We start from the raw sequence: 22,602 nt of genomic DNA, 5'->3' as shown, positions 1-22,602 counted from the left end.
ACATTGGATCCCCTTGGATTGACACCAGAAGCTATGCCAATTGTTGAAGTTGATCATTTCTTGTTTATATTGTGGCATCATCCTGGGTACCTGCACATTCTACATATACATTCACTGTGCAGTCCATACTTCATCATGTTGATATGTGATTATTGCTCATGCTACAAATGTCTTCATTGGCATGCCATCATCTGCTGTACATTACCATGTTTCAGCTGTCCTGTGTTCATTCCTACAAGTAATCTGTGTTCCCCTGTTCAATACACATACTTCCCGACTGTTTATATATAATGCAGTCTATGTACTGTTACGATCCTTTACACAACCTTTTGTTCAGTATGCCTGAAACAGATGTCCACAATACTCTGCCCTGTATGCACTATCATTAATGTGTTGGAAATATATACATTGCTGTACTAATAACCCTGATAGTTATTGAGGCATTTTGTGCAAACGCGCTGACCTAGTTTCCCTGTAGGTAAACAGGTTTACATGTCTGCTGTTGTCCATATTGCTTTACATGGTTTCCTGGTCAGGAACACTGTTGCTAGCCAAGAAACCATGTTTGTTTACATGTAAGCGTCATGGTGGGCAGCATAGTGCAAATATAAACTCCATGTAGGCTTCATGGTAAGACAACACCGAGTTTATTGAATCCCTAGGTATGTTAAGAAGAAATATTTTCTTTTATATCTATCAAGAAGAAATATTTTCTTTTATATCTCATATAATTATTTGGAGGTCATATGTTAAGTTACTGGAGCTCACTCCTCAAAGAATTATGTTTTCCTAAACAGTAAATATTTTGTATCAGAACACTTACAAATTATTACCCTATTGAAAGATTATTTATCATCAGTTTATGCTTCTGCATAATGCTTGTCTCCTCTCAAATTACAGCACTGGGTAAGTTTTTTATTTGTTTGTTAATATTTATTAATTAGGTAATTCATCAGGTTATTTTATTTCTTTTTTTATTAACATTTGTTAATCAGCAGAATGAACTGGTCCAAGGACCTCTTTAAGCCATCATCCAGGCCAAATAGATAAGACAAATACTATAACAACATCAGATGTCATTGAAAGAAATTACAGTTTGCAGTCATAGACATTCTTAGTAATGCAAGTATGATTTCCAATAGAGTATGTATCAATTAATATTGCACAGTAGTTAAATTGATTGTATAAGACCATGAAGCTACAGAAAAGGTTTCAAAGAGAATACACAAAGTGGTTAAGGAAGGGACAGCCAATTTGCCACCTTAGTATACATAGTAAGGTCAGTATTTCAGTGCATGTATGTGCAATATTTATTTATTTATTTTACATTTGTTGACTGGGATTGACCGACTGAGCTGAAATAGCCCTTTTTCAGCGGAGGCCCGGAAAGAAAACTCCACAACATTACAATAAAGGTTAAACATTAACAATTGACATAAGAATTCAAAAATATTTACGGTACATGTAAATAAATATAGCAGTATAACAATATATATTAGTATATACAGCAAGAAATACCCCATATCACTCAATATGCAATAATAACATGTTGCAGACTTATTGCATATATTTTCTTTCTTTAATTCTCTTTAATACATCCCGGTCTCTTATTTTAAAGACCATTAAGGGTAATGTATCAGAGTTGCATTATCTCTTTTACCCATTAGTAATACATATAAATCATTTTCTACAGAAGGATATTTGTTAAGATGCTTAGTACATTTTTGTGACAAATAACCCATCCTATAAAAATCTTATATCAAGCCAAGTCTGGATTTGTAGAAATTCACCATCAACTTTCTGTCACAAAGAAAATTGTTGTATAAACTCGAACCACCACAGAAGTGTAAAGCCAGTCAAAGTACAACACATACAACCACTGTAGATGCAGAAAATCAACAATAAAAATCATACAGGTTAAGCGCTTTCTTCCCTTAACTTAAAAAGGGACTTCCTCAGAACACTTTACAGTGGTTGTGTTTGTCGTGCGTGAACTTTCTATCACAGTTGAACAAGCATCCCAAATTATGGGATCACCTGAGAAAAATCTGCAGTTACTAAAAATTCATAGACTAATGAGTATAATACAGTGCCCCCCCATTAATATTCCAAAACGCGCATGCTGATTGGTCAGCGTGCCCATTGTAAATCAGACTTATACTAATGGAAGAAGGTCTGATCACCTGGACTTTTTCTATTAGTACAAGTCTTTTTTTTCTTTTGTTACAGCAACAGAGAACGGAAGAGGTCCATTGCTGTAATCTCACTATGTTAAACGGGTTTAACATAGCGAGACAGCTTTAAAAAAAGCAACGGAGAAAGGAAGATCTCCATTGCTTTTTTTAAAGCTATATGTTAAATTCCATTAACATAGTGAGACACCTTTTAAAAAGCAACGGAGATCTTTCTTTCTCTGTTGCTTGTACACACAGCTGTGATGTACTGCGTAAGCATACGCATGCGCAGTACATCAAAACTGCTGCAGAATACCAGAAAGCTGCGGAAGGGCAGCACAGAGGCATTATACAATGCCATTATTTAGGAAAAGTAAGTATTTTTTTTCTTAAATAATGTCATTGTATAATAGCAATAACCCACTTCACCCTCGTGGCCAAACCACACCAACTGTGGGTAAATCAAGCATTACCCACACCCAGGCGTGGGTTATTCCTTAAATATTATACACAGTCAAAATAATTTTGACTGTAATACCTCTCAACCTGGAAACATCAAAAATCTGGACAGAGGCCCATGAAAAATAGGTACAAATCTGTACGCTGATTAACATAAAATGTGCATACATAATTATGTAACCGCACCCACTCCAGTGGAATTGTGGGGTACCAACATTGAAAACGCAAACTGAAGAACAGACAAAATATTATATTAAACAACAACGCAAAATATAACCATCAGTTCCTTTTTGCTATCCAGCAATTTATAAAAAAGCAGTTCTGGTACCAGGTGTAAACTGTACAGAAAAACATCAGACATTAATGCTTTACTACATTTTATAGCTGCTACCCTAGCCTAGATGCTCTAGCCTCTAACTATCTCAAATAATCAAACTGTAAGAACAAAGAAATACATCAGATGACAGCGTTGATAAAAAAAGAATGTGCTCCATTGATGGACATGTTTATGAGCAACTAAGAAGTAAGTGACTTACTGGTTCTCAAACAAAAAATAAACTGGGAACAGAAATATAAAAAGACTACAGTCTCAACTCAACTGAAGCTGATCAACATAAAACAGTCTCCAGGATACATACAGACACACATAATATTACTACAACTTACCATATCAGATTACTTTTAACACGGCCTTCTGCAGCTCATGACTTATGTCACACCAACTACGCTATTATTACAGACACATACTGTTGCTTCAGACCAAGCCATGAATGACACTGATACACCTCTGCTAAGTGTCACAAATCACATTAAAAATACTGCATATTTAAAACTCCACACTGCAGTACCAAAAGCAGTCCTACATGATGGTTAAGAGATTAGTGGCATAAACTATATTAAGTGGAGATGTACTAAAGAATTATTTAATACAGTAATTATAAACACTACAGAAAGTGATTTATTTTAGTAAGGAAGCAGCTTCATAGAAAAACTGTTTATATGATATAAATACAACTGACTGGCTGCGTACAGTGCTAAAAAACTAAGTCCTACAATGACAGTCTAAAGTTTCAAGTATTTAACAAAACCAAAAGCAATAGAGTTAAGGTTTAGTATTGAAATTCTAAGCATCCATTTTACAATCAGCTTCTGCTTTACAGCTAAATGAACTACTGTTACAGCAGCACAGGAGACTTAACTGTAAGCTTACATCTGCATCATTCTGAGAACTTTCAACAAAATTACCAGGACCAATTCCAGAAATAGTCAGGGGCATGCTGCATCTAAGCATCTTTAATATATAGTACAATTAATCTGAGGCATCTTCAGATCAAATACACATGTGAATTAAGTTATCAAGTAAATGAAGTCTGCAATTCTACTTATTTAAGTGTAGCATATTTTCTGTAAAACTCACCATTTTTGAAAAAGATTAAGAGGAAAAGAGCTGAAATTAGAGTAAAAATCAGGGACAGTTGAATGGTATGCTGAGAAGCTTGCAAGTGGTTACAGCAGTTACACAGTGAATACTGAACAGCCTAAAATATGAAACTACAGAGAAAAACATCCACACTACACACTATTTCTAATTCTTACCAACAGCTACTTTAACCTCTTTGCTAGTTTTATATTCCCATTCCAAACACATTCATTTAACTTTCACCTGATGTAAACCCAAAAAATACGTGAAAAAAGTACTACAATTGAAATACTACATAGACAAGTAAGTACTCACAGTTACTTCCCTTATGAAGACACCCTCTTCTAGTGTAGCCCAGCGAATCTCACAGCACCATCTACAGGATTAAACTTGAGTCCTCCACTGCCTTTCTGTAGTGTAAGTCTTTGCTTAAAAATTATCGGCTTTAGCTATAATATCCCACTAAGAAAACCTTCCGATCTACTCTTTTGGAGCTGCTGATCATTTTTTTAGGCTGTACGTTTTATTCCAGTCATCAAACTTTAATATCTGTCATTTTCCCGTAACTACTGAAGTTCTGAACTAACATTTATGCCTCTTGTTTCAGCAGGGGCGCCTCACGTACAGTCATTCTTTTAGCACATTCATGCATTTGCAGCCACTAAGCCAAAAGCTTATAGTTCGTAGGTTAGCACGTTCGATTTTACAAGGCATAGTTGTCAAACTTGTCAGCCATTTAAATGTAGATTCACATTTAATTAATTTAGACCTAGTAAAGTGACGTTATCAAGGATCTCAAAACAAAACGTTCTTATGCACACTTTTCCTCAACTCACTATCAGTTTAATTATTTATTTAACTTTTGCTGCCTTGGAAAAGTCTGATTTGAAGCGAGCAAGCCAATCTTCCGCGGTGACCCGGGGAGAAATGCTTCAGATGAGAGGAAACCAACATGAATACAGGGAGGGGAGGACATGCAGACTCCACACAGAAGTCACCCCAGGCGAGAATAGAACAGGAGAGTCTGTTATTAAGAGGCAACAATGCAACTGCAAACACTTCTTGGTTGTTGTTGTTGCGTCTTTCAGTTAGGGGTCGCCACAGCGGAACTCCGGTCCGCTAATGATTGGCAGTTGATTTTTACGTGCTGAGTTGCCAGCCCTAACGCACAACCTTCAACAAAGGTACGCCCATTCACGCATGTCTCCACGCAGAAGATGCTCTAGCTGGGAGTCAAACCGGTCAGCGTCTTACTGTGAGGTGACAACGCTACCGCAGCACCACTACCGTGGATCAATTCTTACTAAAAAAGTGAAGTGGATCATCGTGGGCTTTTTGGCTTCATTTTAAATAAGTGACCGAAATGCATGTAGCTCAGCTACATGAAAAAACTTTGTGAAAAAGGAAATTCAGGATAGGATGAGCCATTTCTCTGCTTGTTTACTTATTCTTTTTTAATAATATGTGCCTGATACAGGGGCTGGGCACTGTCAGAAAATGTGCCGTAAGAGGAACTAGACCAGTAAAGGAGTGGCACTGCTCAAATATACTTGCAAGATTTTTGCAAAATACTCTTATTTTTTTCTCAAAAAAAAATGCATGGGATAGGAGACATTTAAGAGGAAGTATAAGCAAGTGCACGGTGACTGGCCTGGAAATAAATGGCTTACAAAAATAAAGGGTCGTGGTTATATAACTAATTCAGCAGTAGCTTGTCTCTTTGTTGTTTTGCACTTGCTAATAAGCAGTTTTATTACCAGGCTGTGTGTGTATCGTTGGGGGTTCATTTTCACAATTATGGCAGTGGGGTATATTAACTTTTAAATTGAAATACAGCTAACAAGATGTGCTCAGTAGGTGGCAAGTTTAGAATCAGAGTGATAATGTACTGCAGTGCCCCTCCGTACGTATTAGTGAGTTCTGCCCAATTATACCTGATGTTAAATATGATTTTTTGAGCCGAGGCAGTCCTGCGGCCATAAAAAATGTAAATAAAGAGAAAAAAAAAAAAAATCGTGATTTTAAGTGGCCACTCGGAAATTCGTGGCATCCCATTAATTTAGCCTCAAAACCGGGAAATTCCGAGGAATTCGGCACAGTTGAGAGTTGGTATGTAATGTGCTACTTTGTATCCGTCCAATATGTATTTATTAGGGGGTCTTTGTATTTCTATTGTCTTTGGTATTGATAGAAATGTTATAACTTAGACTCTGTAATGTTGCTGCTTATCTTTAGAACTCTAAAATATGTCCTTTTGTGGTACATATATAGGTTGTGGTCAACTGCATTCTCTGTTAAAGAATTACTTCAGCTTCAAATACCTGCACCTTTTCTTAAATGATATATTAAACAGTATAAAGGTTGATATAATCCAAGAGGGTAAAGATTATTTCATACTAGTCTATATATGTCACATTAAATATTTGTTTCAGTCTTAGAACTCTGCAATGTATTCAGTTTTGTGTTTACTACAAAGACTTGTTATATTTTCTTTGTGTTTTTTAAATAAAAGTGAATTTACAAATAATTAAAAAACAGCTGTTGCTAATTTTTGAGTCTTGTCACATCTGTTTAAATGGCAAAAGAAATGGTTCAGCCTGTGTCATAATGCAGAGATATTTCTTTCTGTGTGTTTTTGAAATTGTAAAAGACTTCAAAAAATGCACAGTCTCTTTGTATATGCTTTGAGTCCATTTGCTCAGAGATTCTACAACAGTCCCCTTAAGTGGTAGAAAACTCAAGTGTTTAGAAACTGTAGCTGTTAATTCTAATGGTTTCCATCAGTAAATGGATTGATCCTTAATTACATAGTTCAGCATGCTTTAGTAATATTGTGACACTCCAGTACTGCATGACTGTCACCACGCTGCCATTCGGCATACTATTTTAGCTTTAGCAACCTTTACCATCAGTTAGGTCTTTGACAGGATGACATGTCAGGCTATATAACATCATCACGGGTTGAGAGTATTCTCTCTCTCTCTCCCTTTTTGTCTCTCTCTCTTGCTATGTATGTTAATATGGGTAAGCTTAATATTCATTATTTCTGCTCCAGTGTGACATTAATTTGAGAGATGATTCTGACAGATGTAATGGGATCCTATCTCGCCTACATTCATAACAGATGGGTTCGGAGCCAATCCATCGGCTCCGACTCAGCCACTATACACTAGAATGAAGTCTCTCATTGGCTGGGCTCCCCTTATCCCAGAATGCACCACACCTGCTTCCCCAGATCTCGTTTGCCGCTTTTCAAGCTGGATGTGGTCTCGACTTGGCTGGAGCTAAGTGTATTTTTCTTGACCTTTTTGGTCTTTTGACTTAGGGTTTCTGTCAGTATTTCAACAAACAGCTGTTTTAACAGCTTTGTGAGCGTTTGTTTCTTAGTTTTGTGAATTTTAGGATTTTTGTAATTTTCGTGCTTCTAGTATACTGGGCAAGGCCCGTTTAAATTAGAGAGCCTTTGCCCTTTGCTGTGTGTTTTACTTTGGTTGCGTGATTGAAATAATTTTTTTCTCTGTTTTTCCTGTTGTATCGGGCTAAGCCCGTTTAAGTTAGAGGGCTTTAGCCCGTATATTAGTCCACTTCTGTGTACTGTTATCTGTTATCTACCTTGTTCAAGATGTCTAAGGATCAGAAGTCAGGGTTTAGAAAATGTGCTAAGTGTAATTATAAAATGTCTATCACAGACAGCCATGCTGTCTGCATGTACTGTTTAGGGCCTAAACATCTACAAGATACATGCAGTGTTTGTCATGCTTTTTCTTCCAGGGTCCTTCAGGAAAGAAAAAACAAGCTAATACTTAAAGGTCTTATTAACCCTTCATTTGAGGAAGCGTTGGCTTCATCTCCAGCTTCTAAAAAGAAAAGGTCGTCGGCCGACACCCAGGAAGCATAGATCGTTGGCTCCGACCAGTCCGTCAGACCCAACATCCAAGAAACATAGATCGACCTCTTCTTCCTCGGCTCCAATGGCTTCGGAGCCGATGGCTGAAGGGTCTGCCTCGGTGCCTCTTTCCTCGGCTCCATTGGTGTCGGAGCTGCAGGTTAGTGCACCGAGAGGCCAATCACCTACTTTGGCTCCTTTGGTTTCGGAACCGTTGGAGGTGTGCAGCTCAGACTCTTCCCCCTCGGCCCCAGAGCTGCTTTCGGCGCCGACACCTTTACAAACGGTTCTGATCTCGGATCCGATAGTGTTGGAACCTTTTCGGAGCCGGTCCCCTGTTTTATCGGAGCCGAGGCAGAAGTCTTCTCGGCCCCAGTCTATATCCTCCAAATCCTCTAGGTTGTCGGATTCGGATTTGGATAGGATTATCCAAAGGCTGTTCCAGTCCCCAGTTTTTACTAAAATTATCTCGGCTCCAGCCCACTCAGCTTCGGAGCCGATTCCCCATTCCGTGCATTTGATTCCTCCTCTGACCCCCTTGGAGCCGTTGGAGTCGGTGCTGGTAGAACGCAGCGGAATCGTCCAGTCGGAGCAGAGACCCCCTCGGAGCTTCTCTGCTCCGACCTTCATTCCTACCCTGTCCTCTGTGTCAGGGTTTGGTACCGGGTCTTCCTCAGTGGGGGCCGAGGGCAACACTGTGGAGCTGGCCTCTTCGATGCCCAGTCTTCCCCTCAGAGCATCGGCCCAGGTATTCCCGGTACGCCCAGGTATTCCCGGTACCGTCATGGTCTCTCAGCAAGTGCCCTCTGCAGAGTCTGGAGGTCCTGCTTTTGAGGCCATGAGGAGTGCGCTGGCCATGACCTTGCCGGTTCAGCAAGTTTCTACCTCACCGTCCCTAGATTTGGGTACTGGTGCCTCTGGTGACATTCTTTCCCACGACAGTGGGGCCCCAGGGCCTGAGGATACCCCCTTAGAGGGTTCCCTTCTTCCGGGGGGTCCTTCTGAATCTGCTTCGAATGTACCCCCAAGGAAGAAACTGTGCAAGAGGAAGCACGTTGATTCCCAAGATGAGTCCGTCACTTCAGTTACTGACCTCGATGATGCGGAGGGGTCCCCAAAATTGTCCTCGGATGACGTCTCCTTCTCGGATATCCTTGAGATCTTGAGACAGAGAGGCAATTGGCAATCCAAAGCCCCTACCGCTGAGGAGTCAGTCTTCCTCAAGGCCTTCGGGGCCCAGCCCTCCTCCTCCTGGGTGTCTCCACCCTTCGACGAGTTGTTAGATTTAATCTCTCGAAGGGTGTGGGAGCATCCTGATACAGTGGAACCGGTGCCTGCCAGACCTAATAAGTTTCTTTCAGCCCCTCCCCAGAAGGAATTCCTCACTAAGGGTGTTGCAGTTGATGCGATGGTGGTGGCATCTGCCACTCAGCAGGACGTGGCAGAGGCTTCAATGTCTATTCATCCTCCTAATAAGGACTCTAGGAGCATGGATAGGTATGGGAAGTGTACCCTTTCTTCAGCGACCTTTACCCTGCGGTCGTTGAACTATCTCTGTCATTTTACCAGGCTCCAAAGGGACCTCCTCAAGGAGTTAAGACAGTCTCTTGCGGGTAATCTTCCTGAGGCGTTAGCCCAAACCGTAGGCGCCCAGATGACTACCCTATCTTCTATAGTCAACTCGTCCATAAGACTCATTTCCTATGCAGCCGAAGGGGCGAGTAGAGCAGCGGGCACAGGAGTGGCTCTTAGGAGACAAGCCTGGTTACGCTTGTGTCCACTTGCGGAAGCCTTTAAGTCTTCCTTCGCCGACGCCCCTTTTGATGGGTCCTCTCTGTTTGGAAATAAGGTGAAGGACACACTTACTCGGTGCGAGCAGGAGGGCAAGACCTTGACTGCCGTTGGGGCCCGTTTTTCTGCTCCTTCTAGACCTTACCCCAAGGCCCAGAGAGGAGGGAAAATGTGGTTCAGAAAATCCCAAAAGTTCTTCTCTACTTCACCGGGTGATTCCCCCCCCTCTAGAGGCAGTGCGGGGGGATTCAGGAAGACACCGCCCCAGAGGTGGCAGAGGCCCCTGTAACACTGGAGACCGCAATTCTTTTCGTGGTTCCTCCTACCCTTAACATCCCTAGGATGTAGCCCAGCTGTGCTTCTCCGGAGCCAGTCGGGGGTCGTTTTGCGAATCACCCACAGGCTTGGGAATCTATAACCAAGGATCAGTGGGTGCTTCGCATTGTAACCAGAGGCTACCTCATCCCCTTCTTCAAGCTCCCTCCTCCTACAAGGAAAATCCCAGACGTGCCACCCAGTCAACGGGATCAAGCAGCCGTAGAAGTTTCAAAGCTGCTAAGCACAGGAGTCATCCAGCTCGTCCCCACCGACCAGATCGGATCAGGAACTTACTTGAGATTATTTTTGGTGCCAAAAAAGACAGGGGACGCAAGGCCCATTTTGGACCTAAGCTCATTAAATCGTTTTGTGAAAAAGTCCAAGTTCCGGATGGTCACCCTTCAGTCCATTCTCCCGTTATTGGAGAAGGATGTCTGGATGTGCTCCATAGACCTCAAGGACGCTTACTATCACATTTTGATACGTCAAGAGTCCAGGAGTCATTTACGCTTCCGCCTAGGAACCAGTCATTTCCAGTTTCGTGCACTGCCCTTTGGTCTTACCACAGCCCCCAGGGTGTTCACCAAGTGTCTGGCAGTAGTGACAGCTCACCTGAGAAGTCTAGGATTCCAAGTGTTTCCCTATCTAGACGACTGGCTCCTCACTGCCACCTCCAAGCATCTACTGATTCGAGCGCTGATGGCCACAGTAACTTTGGGTCTCTCGCTGGGAATCACTTTCAATTGGGAAAAATCTGTGCTGCGGCCATCTCAGCGTATCACCTTTATAGGCGCAGAGTTAGACACAAAAAGGATGCGGGCATTTTTGCCATCAGAAAGAATTCAGGTCCTACAATCTCAGATTCTAAACTTGTTACCCAAATCTCGAGTTCCGGCCAGACAGATTCTACAGTTATTGGGCACGATGGCCGCAACTATTCTCCTAGTTCCGTTAGCCAGGCTGCACATGCGGGTGCTGCAATGGCTATTATCGATTCAATGGTCGTATCAAGAACTTCCCCTGAACCATTTGGTTCTGATTACGGACAGTTGTCATCGGGACCTCCGTTGGTGGCTGCATCGGTCCAACCTGGACCGGGGGCGTCCTTTCGCCCTTCAGCCCCCAGTTGCCACAGTGACCACGGACGCCTCCCAGATAGGGTGGGGGGGTCATTATCTGGACAGGTCTGTCCAAGGCACTTGGCAGGATTGCGAAGCGCACCTTCACATCAATGTTTTGGAAATGAGAGCGGTGCTTCTGGTTTTGCAAGCACTTCATCATGCTCTCCCCCAAGGTACCATTACGATTCTATCCGACAACATGTCGGTAGTTTGGCACATAAACAAGCAGGGCGGAACCAGGTCCTACCCCCTTTGCAGAGAGGCCATGAGAGTGTGGCGCTGGGCCATAGCTATCCAACGTTTCTTAGTAGCAACGCACATTCCAGGGAAAGCCAATGTGATTGCAGACAGGCTCAGCAGGACTCTCCTGTTGCCCCATGAGTGGTCCCTCAACAACAGAGTAGCTGCGCAGATCTTCACCAAATGGGGTCTCCCTTGTTGTGACTTGTTCGCCAGCCCCAACAATGCGAAGTGCAGAGAGTTCTTCACTCTGACTCCCTCCCAGGGGCAGTTTCCCAGGGACGCTCTAGCCCACAATTGGCCCCCGGGTCTACTTTATGCCTTCCCCCCAATCCCCCTTCTCCTGAAGGTGATTCAGAAGGCTATTCATGTAGGGAGCGACATGATTTTGGTCGCCCCACACTGGCCCCATCAGGTTTGGTTCCCATTCCTTCAGAAGTATGCGGTACAGGGCCCTTGGTTTCTGGACCCAGTACCGGACCTGTTGTCTCATCAGTCAGGACACTCTCATCCGTCCCTCCGGTCGTTGTGACTGGCTGCTTGGTTACTCCACTTCCATCCTTAATTAGAGATAACTCTCTTTCTCCAGAAGTGATGTACATTTTGTCCTCTTCCCACAAGCCGTCCACTGTTAAGCTGTATTCCAGCAAATGGAAAAGGTTTGCCTTTTGGGCCCAGCAGCGAGGCATTGATCGTCTTACGGCCCCAGTTCCGCAGGTCCTGGAATTCCTAGCTTCATTGTTTCATTCGGGCTCTTCAGTCTCCACAATTAAGGTTCAACTAGCGGCCATCTCTAATTTTCATGTTTCCGTAGAGCCTTCCTTAATGGCAAACAGACTTTGCAAGTCCTTTCTTAAGGGAGCTTGGCTCCTCAGGCCTCCTATGGCCCATCCTGTGCCCCCTTGGGACTTAAATTTGGTTCTGGCCTCCTTAACTGCCCGTCCCTTTGAGCCGGCAGCGACTTGTGATATAAAATTTCTATCTTGGAAAACCGCCCTTCTATTGGCAATAACTTCTGCTAAGCGGGTTTCAGAGCTTCAGGCTCTCTGTTCTATTCCTCCTTATTTGATTTTTCATAAAGACAGAGTTTCCCCTCAGATTGAATCCCTCCTTTTTGCCTAAGGTAGCATCCCCTTTATGCATTCAGCAATCCTTGGAGCTCCCTGTTTTCTTTCCAAATTTTTCTAATAGAGCAGAATATGCCTTCCACCAGTTGGATGTTCACAGGCAACTGCGTTTTTACTTAGATAGGACCAGTCAGACACAAAAATCTAACAAGCTGTTTGTGTCCTTTGCGGAGAATAGGTTAGGTCTACCAGTTGCCAAAACCACCATACCCAAATGGATTAAGGATTGCATCTCTTTCATTTATTCCCAGTCAGGCAGAGTTACCTTTCCCACTCAAGGCTCATTCTACCAGGGCTATGGCCACCTCTTTAGCATTTCACTCCAAAGTTTCAATAGATGATATTTGTGCGGCTGCTACTTGGTCTTCTCCGCACACCTTCATTTCTCATTATAAGGTTGATGTGGCTTCCCGAGACAGAGCTTCCTTTGGTTCCGCAGATGTCCTTCAAGAATGCAACTGCAGTCATAACATGTGGGTTGTCCTGCCTCAGGCAGCCCTCGGTCGGCCGGATTCCAAAGTCTGGGTCCGACATCAGCTGATGTCGCATTTCTCTCTGACGTCAGAGCGGCTGGAGTATATAAGCATCAGCCGACGCCATTTTCTTCAGTCTTTCTTGCCGCGTGGTGCCCGAAGCAGAAGCAATTCGCAAGTGCTGGTCGGTCAGCTCCTGTATTCTACGATTCCGAAGTCATCAAAAAAGCTAAGTACCCCATTGGGGACCTTTTCTTGCCTCAGCCGATGTCAGAAATTACTGAAAAAGTTAACAATTGTCTTTTTTGTGGTAAACAAATACCCCATAAGGATTTCCACTCTTACTGCCTCCCTTGCCTGGGCCCAGACCACGACGTCTCGGCCTGTGTAGCCTGTGCTCGCTTCAACAAGCGCACTCTCAGGCGCCGGGCGGAGTTCGCTGAAGACTTTTTCGGCGATAAATTTGCTTATACCATGCCGTCGGATCTTCCAACATTGCAAACTCCCAAAAAGCGAAAAGACCGGGACCGACATCCTCGGCCCGCGTCTACTACCGACTCCACGCCAAAATTTACCGCGAGTGCTCCGGTTCCCTCTGAGATGGTCTCTCCACCGCTCCGAACCGAAGACACCGCATTACCGACGCCTCCGATTCCAGACATTACTCCGACGCCAGTTATAGATTTTCCTCCGGATACCGAAACCGAGGAAATGCCCGAGACCATTGCTGTAGACAAGGTCACTCCTGCACGTGGAGCTGCCAGGCCTCCTATGGCCATGTCTATTAAGGCCTACACTAGGGCTAAGGCAGCCAGCAAAACAAAGCATATTACTTCTAGATCTTTACCTCAGCCGACTCCAGAGACACAAATTATGTCCATGGCTGCTGATTTAATTTCCATGATTAGAGGTTCGCAGACCCATCCAGAGAGAGCTTCCCAGCCTCCTCCTGATAAAAGACCCCGGGTTGAACCCTCTGACCCTACTCCTTCAGATGAAGACTCTGAGGGCTCTGTCCACTCTGATGGCCAGGAAGAGCTCTTCCAGACCTATGAGGACTCCGATGCAGAAGATTCCATACCTTCGGCCTCCCCACCTGAGGATATTTCCTTTGGGGAAGTTCTGCACACCATGAGGGAACATTTCAAGTGGCAGGGCCAGGAATATTCAGATTCCAGGAAACGCCTTAGGACTTTCCTTAAGAAGCCTCAGCACAGGCCCTTAGCTATTCCTCCTGTACTTGATGTTCTGGATGATTTGTATTCTGATTATAGTGCTACCCCTGATACTCTCCCTCCTGCACCAGCCAAGCCAGACAGGTATTACAGGGTCCCTGAAACTCATTCCCATTTATTCAGGGCCCATACTGTTGATTTGGAAACTATTTCACAGGGGCCTAAAGGAGTTTCAGCCCCCACCTCAAAAAATCCTTTACACTCCAACAGGGAAGCAAGGTCATTAGAGAGATGGGGTAAAAAGGTTTACACTTCCACTACCTTATCTATGAGAGCTTTAAATTGCCTTTTTCATATGTTCCAATATTAGGATTATCTTTTAGAAGATTTACAAAAAACACTAGCTTCTCCTGATCCTTTAGACAGGAAGACTTTGCAGGAAGCTGTACATAACACTCAGCAAGTAAGCAATCACTTCCTGCAGTGTGGATATGATGCACTGGAAGCTTCATGTAGGGCAGCTATGACAGGGGCAGTGATGCGAAGACATGCTTGGTTAAAAGATCAACCTCTACCAGATCATGTAAAAGCAAAGCTTCTGGATGCACCTTTGGAAAAGAACAAGCTTTTTGGTGCAAATGTTAAGGATGTACTAAAGACCATCGAAGAAAAAGCAAAATCAGTTCAAACTGTAAAGGATTTCCTCCAGGTTCAACCCCCCAGATTCAGTAGGAATTGGCCTTCAAAAAACTGGTCCTTTCCTAATCCAGAAAAGTTTCAAAGGGGTAAGAACAGACGTGGCCGAGGAAGAGGCCAATACAGAGGCCCTTACAGGGGACGTCAATGGCAGCCAGGAAACCAAAGAGGTGACGCAGGGGGTTTTCCTGCCCAACAACCACAATCTCAATGACTTTCCTCTACTACCGCCTACCAGGGAACAACTGGAAGCTCCCTTGGGCGGGAAATTATCTCTGTTTGCAGAAAACTGGCACAGACTGACAAAGGACAAATGGATTTTGGACATTATAGACCGAGGGTACAGGTTTCATTTTCATACCTTACCAAGAAAACAAGGCATGCCAAATCTACCACAACATCAAAGGGCAGAGGCTATCAAGCAAATCTCTCTGCTAACTCAAATGAAAGCAATAGAAAGAGTTCCACAACAAGAACAAGAACAGGGATTTTACTCAAGACTGTTCCTTGTTCCAAGAAAAGAAACTCAATGGAGACCAATACTGGACTTGTCCGCATTAAACACCTTTCTCATAGTACCAAAGTTCAAAATGCTGACTCTACAGCAGCTCCTTCCCATGCTGGGCAAGGAGTCGTGGCTGATTACTCTGGACCTCAAGGAGGCATACCTGCATGTCCCTATCAGACACAGTTGCAGAAGATACCTCAGATTTCTTGCAGGGCCAGAGCATTATCAATTCTCAGCATTGCCATTTGGCTTATCTACTGCGCCCAGAGTGTTTACAAAATGCCTGGCTTCAGTAATTGCTCATTGCAGGCTCCAGGGTATACAAATCTACCCGTACCTGGACGACTGCCTCATACAAGCGGACGACAAATTGATGTTGACAAAAAATCTGGAATATGTGATACGATTACTTCAAGCTCTGGGATACACAGTCAACTTCCAAAAGTCAAGACTGCAGCCATCCCAGCAAATAATCTTCTTAGGAGCCAAACTAGACACAGCCTCTCAAATGGCTTACCTGACAGAAGACAAGCAAGAGAAGTTAACTCAATACTTCAAAGGTTTATCAAAACTCACCCAGATGACTGCAAGGAGAGTCCTACAGGCCCTGGGTTACATGGCATCCTGCATCCTACTGGTTCCATTAGCAAAACTACACATGAGAAAGCTTCAATGGTACCTAAAAAGCGTTTGGTCTCAGCACAGCAACAACTTGGAGACAATCATACCACTCATCCCATGCTTACAAAAGGAATTCCTATGGTGGGCTTCGGTGAGCCAGGAAAACACAGGTTTGTCATTCAAAAAACCACAGATAACACAGACCATGACTACAGACGCCTCAGACCTCGGATGGGGGGCGCACATGGAAGGCAGATGTATACAAGGACAATGGTCTCCAAAGGAAACACATCTGCATATAAATCAAAAGGAAATGCTGGCAGTAATGCATGCTATCGAGGCTTTTCAAAACCAACTCCAGCAAGGTCACTTAATGATATGGACAGACAACACTGATGTGGTACATAAACAAGCAGGGGGGCACTCACTCTTATCCCCTTTGCAGACTGACAATGCAGCTTTTGGAGAAATCACTGAGTCTAAACATCCAGTTGCAATCACAGTTTGTTCCAGGAAAAGACAATGTGTTGGCGGACAGCCTAAGCAGGAATTTCACAGATCCACACGAGTGGAAGTTGCATCCGAAGGCTTTCAGACAACTCACTTCGACATGGGGCAAGCCAGAAGTGGACCTATTTGCCTCTCACCTCAATCATCTACTACCAAAATTTTGCACAAGGACATACCATCCAAAGGCTTGGAAAATAGATGCTCTTTCATTCAACTGGAGCTCCCTAGCAATCTATGCATTCCCACCTCTGCCACTGATGACCTCAGTATTACTAAAGATCAAAGCAGAGAAGCCCAAGGGAATTATAATAGCTCCGGATTGGCCAAGACAACACTGGTACCCACTACTACGGAGCATATGTCACACCAGGAGGTGGGCCCTCCCTCAGTGGCCTCTACTTTTGACTCAGCACAATTTCGAAACACTGCATCCAAACCTTCAAACTCTGCAGCTAACAGCCTGGGAGATCCCATAAATACATTCAACTTACCTCTCTCCAAGGAGGTCCAGAGGATACTAACAGAGGCTCAAAGACCATCCACCAGAAAGGTCTACTTAGCAAAGTGGAAAAGATTCAGCAATTGGAATACCAGCAAAGGGCATGATGCATCATTGTTGAACATCCCACTTATCTTGGAATATTTGGCAGATATGTTACAGAGTGGTCTATCATATTCGTCAATAAAAATACATGCATCTGCTATTTCAGCCAGATACAACACTGATCCTCCTGTTTTTTCTCACCCCTTACTAAGGCAATTCCTCAGGGGAATCAAGAACATTAAGCCACCAAGAAAGGCCCCAGTGCCAGCCTGGGACCTCAATTTTGTCTTAGAAAAACTGACTCTACCTCCTTTTGAGCCAGCAGCTTCAGTTGACTTGCAATTTCTCTCATGCAAAACAGCCTTCCTGTTGGCAATTACCTCCGCAAGAAGGGTTTCGGAACTACAGGCTCTAATGGCAATACCACCCTTTATTATTTTTCACAGAGACAGGGTTTCATTAAGGACCAACCCTACCTTTATGCCAAAGGTGGTATCTAGGGTTTCTCTAAATCAAGCCATCCATCTGCCTGCCTTCTTTCCCAATCCTGAGAATAAGGGGGAAAGGATTTTACATACCTTGGACATTCATAGACAACTTCGATACTACCTGGACAGAACCAAGGCCAGTAGGAAGTCTGAACAGCTTTTTGTAGCTTACGCCCCTGCAGTCCAAGGAAAAGCAATTTCAAAACAGACTATTTCTAAATGGATTGGACATTGCATCAGATTCTGTTATTCCTTTCATGGAAAGACTGTTCCAGCCTATGTCAGACCACATTCCACCAGAGCTACAGCCACCTCTACAGCATTTTTAAGAGGGGTGCCTACAAAGGAAATTCTAGAAGCTGCTACATGGAGCTCCGTGCATACATTCTCAAAACACTACAATCTCCCCCTATACTCCAGATCCAGAGCAGGCTTTGCTTGGGCAGTCCTGCAGGGTTTGATTGCCACACCATCTCTTTCCTAGAGCATACCTCCTCCCCAGCTAAGCTATGGTATTCTACCCACATGTTATGACTGCAGTTGCATTCTTGAAGGACATAGTACAGTTTTGTACCTACCATAAATGTAGATGTCCGAGAGACATGCAACTGCAGTCGGGTTTTCCCTCCCTCCATACCCCTCTATGCTTAGGGTCCACTCCTATCCCTCTCTCTCTCTTAGCTGGGGATATCTGTTATGGTGTATTTGTTGTATTGCTCATGTATTTGTTTGGAATCCTGTTTTTGTCTTCCAATTTGATTACAGCCTTCCTTGGAGGGCACCTGGCATCTGGGGCAAGAAAAACTGAAGAAAATGGCATCGGCTGATGCTTATATACTCCAGCCGCTCTGACGTCGGAGAGAAATGCGACATCAGCTGACGTCGGACCCAGACTTTGGAATCCGGCCGACCGAGGGCTGCCTGAGGCAGGACAACCCACATGTTATGACTGCAGTTGCATGTCTCTCGGACATCTACATTTATGATAGGTACAAAACTGTACTTTCTCAGGAGTGTGTTCCAATGAGTCATCCGGGATTTAGGTGCTAGGGACGCTGTCCCATCTTTTATGAATGTAGGCGAGATAGGATCCCATTACATCTTTTAGTTATGTACTTACCATAACTTTGGATGTATGGGATCCATCTCGCCTACATTCATACATACCCACCCTCCTTCCCCCTACCTTTTGGATTTGGAGGAAATATTGCTCTTGCTGAGCTCTTCTCTTGAAGGGCTATAGTTGGTTACAGTTATTGGTATGTTTTTCTGTGCCTGTATGAATGTATGAAAGCGAACAAACAAGATCTGGGGAAGCAGGTGTGGTGCATTCTGGGATAAGGGGAGCCCAGACAATGAGAGACTTCGTTCTAGTGTATAGTGGCAGAGTCGGAGCCGATGGATCGGCTCCGAACCCATCTGTTATGAATGTAGGCGAGATGGATCCCATACATCTGAAGTTATGGTAAGTACATAACTAAAAGTTTCTGGATATGCCTTGAAATTAGGATTAACATACCAGATAAATTAACAAGAATGCTAAAAAGAAACTGGAGCAAATATTTGCATCTTCAAGAATGTTATAAATTAGATCCCTGTAAGGTTGTCCTTGGGTCGTCATTAACTGAATCCAGTAACACTAGACAAAGTCAGACATCAAAGTAAACTGGCAAATTATTACAAGATGGTATCCACATAGGACACACACACACAAAATGGCATCAAGTTAGCCAGATATTTTTAACCTGACAGAATAAGTAGATTGTTATCCAGGTGACCATTAAGAAAACTCTCTATGTAGAGAGTTATTACTGAGGCAGCCAGAGGCCCACTGTATGTAAGAAGTCTTAAAGGAATACCACACCCAAGAGGACCATTAGTCTGAGGGATAACTTGAACCATGGACACCTCCCTTCCTGTAACAGAAGGACAACCCAGGTGGCACTTAAGATGAATGGTCTGCCCAAAACAAGAATTTTCTTGCTAGAATAAGATTCAGCACAAGTATAGTGAAACCTTGACAAAACAGGAGACCTATTCCAACATGTTAGTACACATAGTTAGATTTGGGTATTTAGAAGGGACATGGGAGAGTGAACAAGAGCTACCAAAATATGTAAGACATAGAGCAATGTTATATTTTAAGGAGTAGGGGTGTAGAGTTGTGTATGTAGACTCAACTGTGGCACAAAACACTGCTACTCAATAAATTTGGTTTAGGAATACAGAACTGTAGACAATAGCAGTCAGTATTGCAGGGTTATTCATGGTGCACGGGATAATGTAGATGTGTGTAATGCTTTCTGTAATGAGATAAAAAAAAAAATACCTGATAGATTCAATAGTACAGTGTCCACTTTAATGAAACAGCAACTTTCCAGCGTACAGGAATACATAACTTTACAATCCATTCTTAAAATAAATAAACTAACATATTTAAAAAATCTCAACTTTCAAATGGACGCTCAGAAAATCTAGCTATCTGCAATAACAGACTGGAATAGATCTCCTGTTTTATCAAGGTTTCACTGTGCTTGTGATGAATCACATTGCAGCAAGATAGCTGTTATATAATATAAGCTGTATAGCTAGATATCTCTTGTTTTGACCAGACCACTTTTCAAATTTCCCATTTAAGAGAATCACCTCCAGTCAGTGGGGGCTACCCACATATTCTGATTCATGCAAATATGAGACAAGTTTTTCTCTACCAGTTTGAGTCATTTAGCAGTGGAGCACATACATACATTTGCAGTGACCTTCTGAAAGGTGCCATTTAACAAGTGTTCAATCTGGAGACTGATAAACAAGTTTGTCACAACTGATTATTTATTCAGGAAGTTGTTATACAAGATAACCCTTCCATGAGAAAATTTTGTGGCTAAAATTAAAACTGTAACTTACTGGGTTATGAGGTTAAGTAATAGTAAAATATTTGCCTTCTGTTCAGCAAAAGCCCACAGTGTGTGTGCTGAGAGAAGCACTATCAAGCCCACAGACCTACATCCCTTGACTGAATATAACCATCTCTAACACAATCACATCTTTGGAAAAAACAGCATTCAAGGCAATGGTGTCAGAGCTGATGAATTTAAGCATAAGAGAAAGAAGACACCTGTTCCATCTTTTCCTCAGGTTATGATTTTCAAAAAAAAAAAATATTCAGAGAAATGTGTTACTGACATATTTAGTGGCAAATCAACCCACTGCTTTATTATCATACAACATTATCACTTTGATAATACATTGAGCAAAGGCACAACATGTCTAACAGAGAATTATGACAATTACTGGGAAGAGGTCAGTAGACATTTGTTGAACAACAGATGTTATGTGATCCTATCTCGCCTACATTCTGACTGATGGGTTCGGAGCCGATCCCTCGGCTCCGACTCGGCACGCTTATGCTATAGAGCGAGGCCTCTAATTGGCTGAGCTATCTTTATCCCAGGATGCACCACCACTAATCCCCCAGATCTCGTTTGCCGCTTACAGAGCTTGGACGTGGTCTCAACATTGGCTGGGCTAAGTACTATATATATATATAGTCTTTCCTGTCAGTATTTCTTTCACTTAAAACCAAAAGCTGTTTTAACGGCTATTTTTTGTGTACGAGTGTGTTTCTGCAAGTTTTGATTGAATTTTAGTAATTTTTCCTGTCAGAGAAGGTTCCGTTTGAGTTAGAGGGGCCTTCCCCTGTGGTTACTGCTTCTCAGTGGTTGTGTGTGGGTCAAGTACCCGTTTGAGTTAGAGGGTCTTGACCCTCCTTGTTTTTTTTCCCTTTTCTCTTTCTCTGTGTAAAAAAAAAAAAAAAAAAAAAAAAAAGTTTAAAATATTCTGAGTTACTGACACACTTATTTGTACCTGTATCTTAAAGTCTACTGTTGTGGTCTGTTTTTCTCTTAGTACTATGTCTAAGGAACATAAACCCTCCGGGTTTAAAAAGTGCACGAGGTGTGGGTTCAAAATGTCCATAACGGACGACCACTCCTCGTGCGTCTATTGTCTTGGCGCCAAACATCTCCAGGAATCGTGCAGTGTATGCCATGCGTTTTCCTCCCGAGTCCTCCAGGAGAGGAAAAACAAATTAATCCTCAAAGGATTAATCGAGCCTTCTTTTGAGGAGGCTTTGTCTTCCTCTCTGTCTCCTTCAAAAAAGAGGAAAGCGCCGGCTCCGACCAGTCAGTCGGATCCGACGGCTAAGAAGACTAAGCAGACTTCTCCATCGGCTCCACGGACTTCGGAGCCGAGGTCGGAACGGTCTGCCTCGATGCCTCCAGCCTCGACCCCTCTGGTTTCGGAGCCGAGGTCTGGGGCATCGAGGCGGTCACCCTCATCGGCTCCACTGATATTGGAGCCGATAAGGGTCATCGGCTCAGACACTTCCCCCTCGGAGCCGAAGTCCTTATCGGCACCGAGGGAAATTTCTTTGAAGGTTTCCTCGGAGCCGATAATTGTCGAGTCCTTTCGGAGCCGGTCCCCGAGCCCTTCGGAGCCGATGGAGAAATCGGTTCGGGCCCGATCGGTATCCTCAAGATCTTCCAGGATGTCTGATTCGGACATCGACAGGGTGCTCCTTCGACTCTTCCAGTCTCCGGTGTTCCAAAAGATGGTTTCGGCTCCAGCCCATTTGGCTTCAGAGCCGATGGTCCACTCCCTTACTGTACTTCCTCCTCCAACAGCTTTGGCACCGTTGGAGCAGGTGTTGGTGAAACCAGTGGAGGTGTTAGGGTCAGGCCCGACCCTTGCTCCGACTCCGGCTCTTGGGTCGGAGTTCAGTGCACAGACTTCTTCCTTTGGCCCTGAGGGGGAGGCTTCGGGATTGATACCTTCGGTCCCAAGTCTCCCTCTTGGTGCGTCGGCGGCGGGAGTACCGTCCACTGTTGTGGCCACGGAGGGGGGACCTTCCCAGGATTCTGGTGGTCCCGCCTTCAGGGCTATGAGGAGTGCGCTAGCCAAATCTTCATTGGCTACCTCCACAGTTTCCCCAGCTCCATCCCTACATTTGGAGACTGGGTCGTTGGCAGTCCCCCTGTCCGCAGACAGCGGAG

The sequence above is a fragment of the Protopterus annectens genome, chromosome 10.part0 (assembly GCF_019279795.1).
Source record: "Protopterus annectens isolate FY-2018-M chromosome 10.part0, PAN1.0, whole genome shotgun sequence".
NCBI classification, from domain to species: Eukaryota; Metazoa; Chordata; order Ceratodontiformes; family Protopteridae; genus Protopterus; species Protopterus annectens.
Note: the sequence above shows the minus strand (reverse complement) of the source record.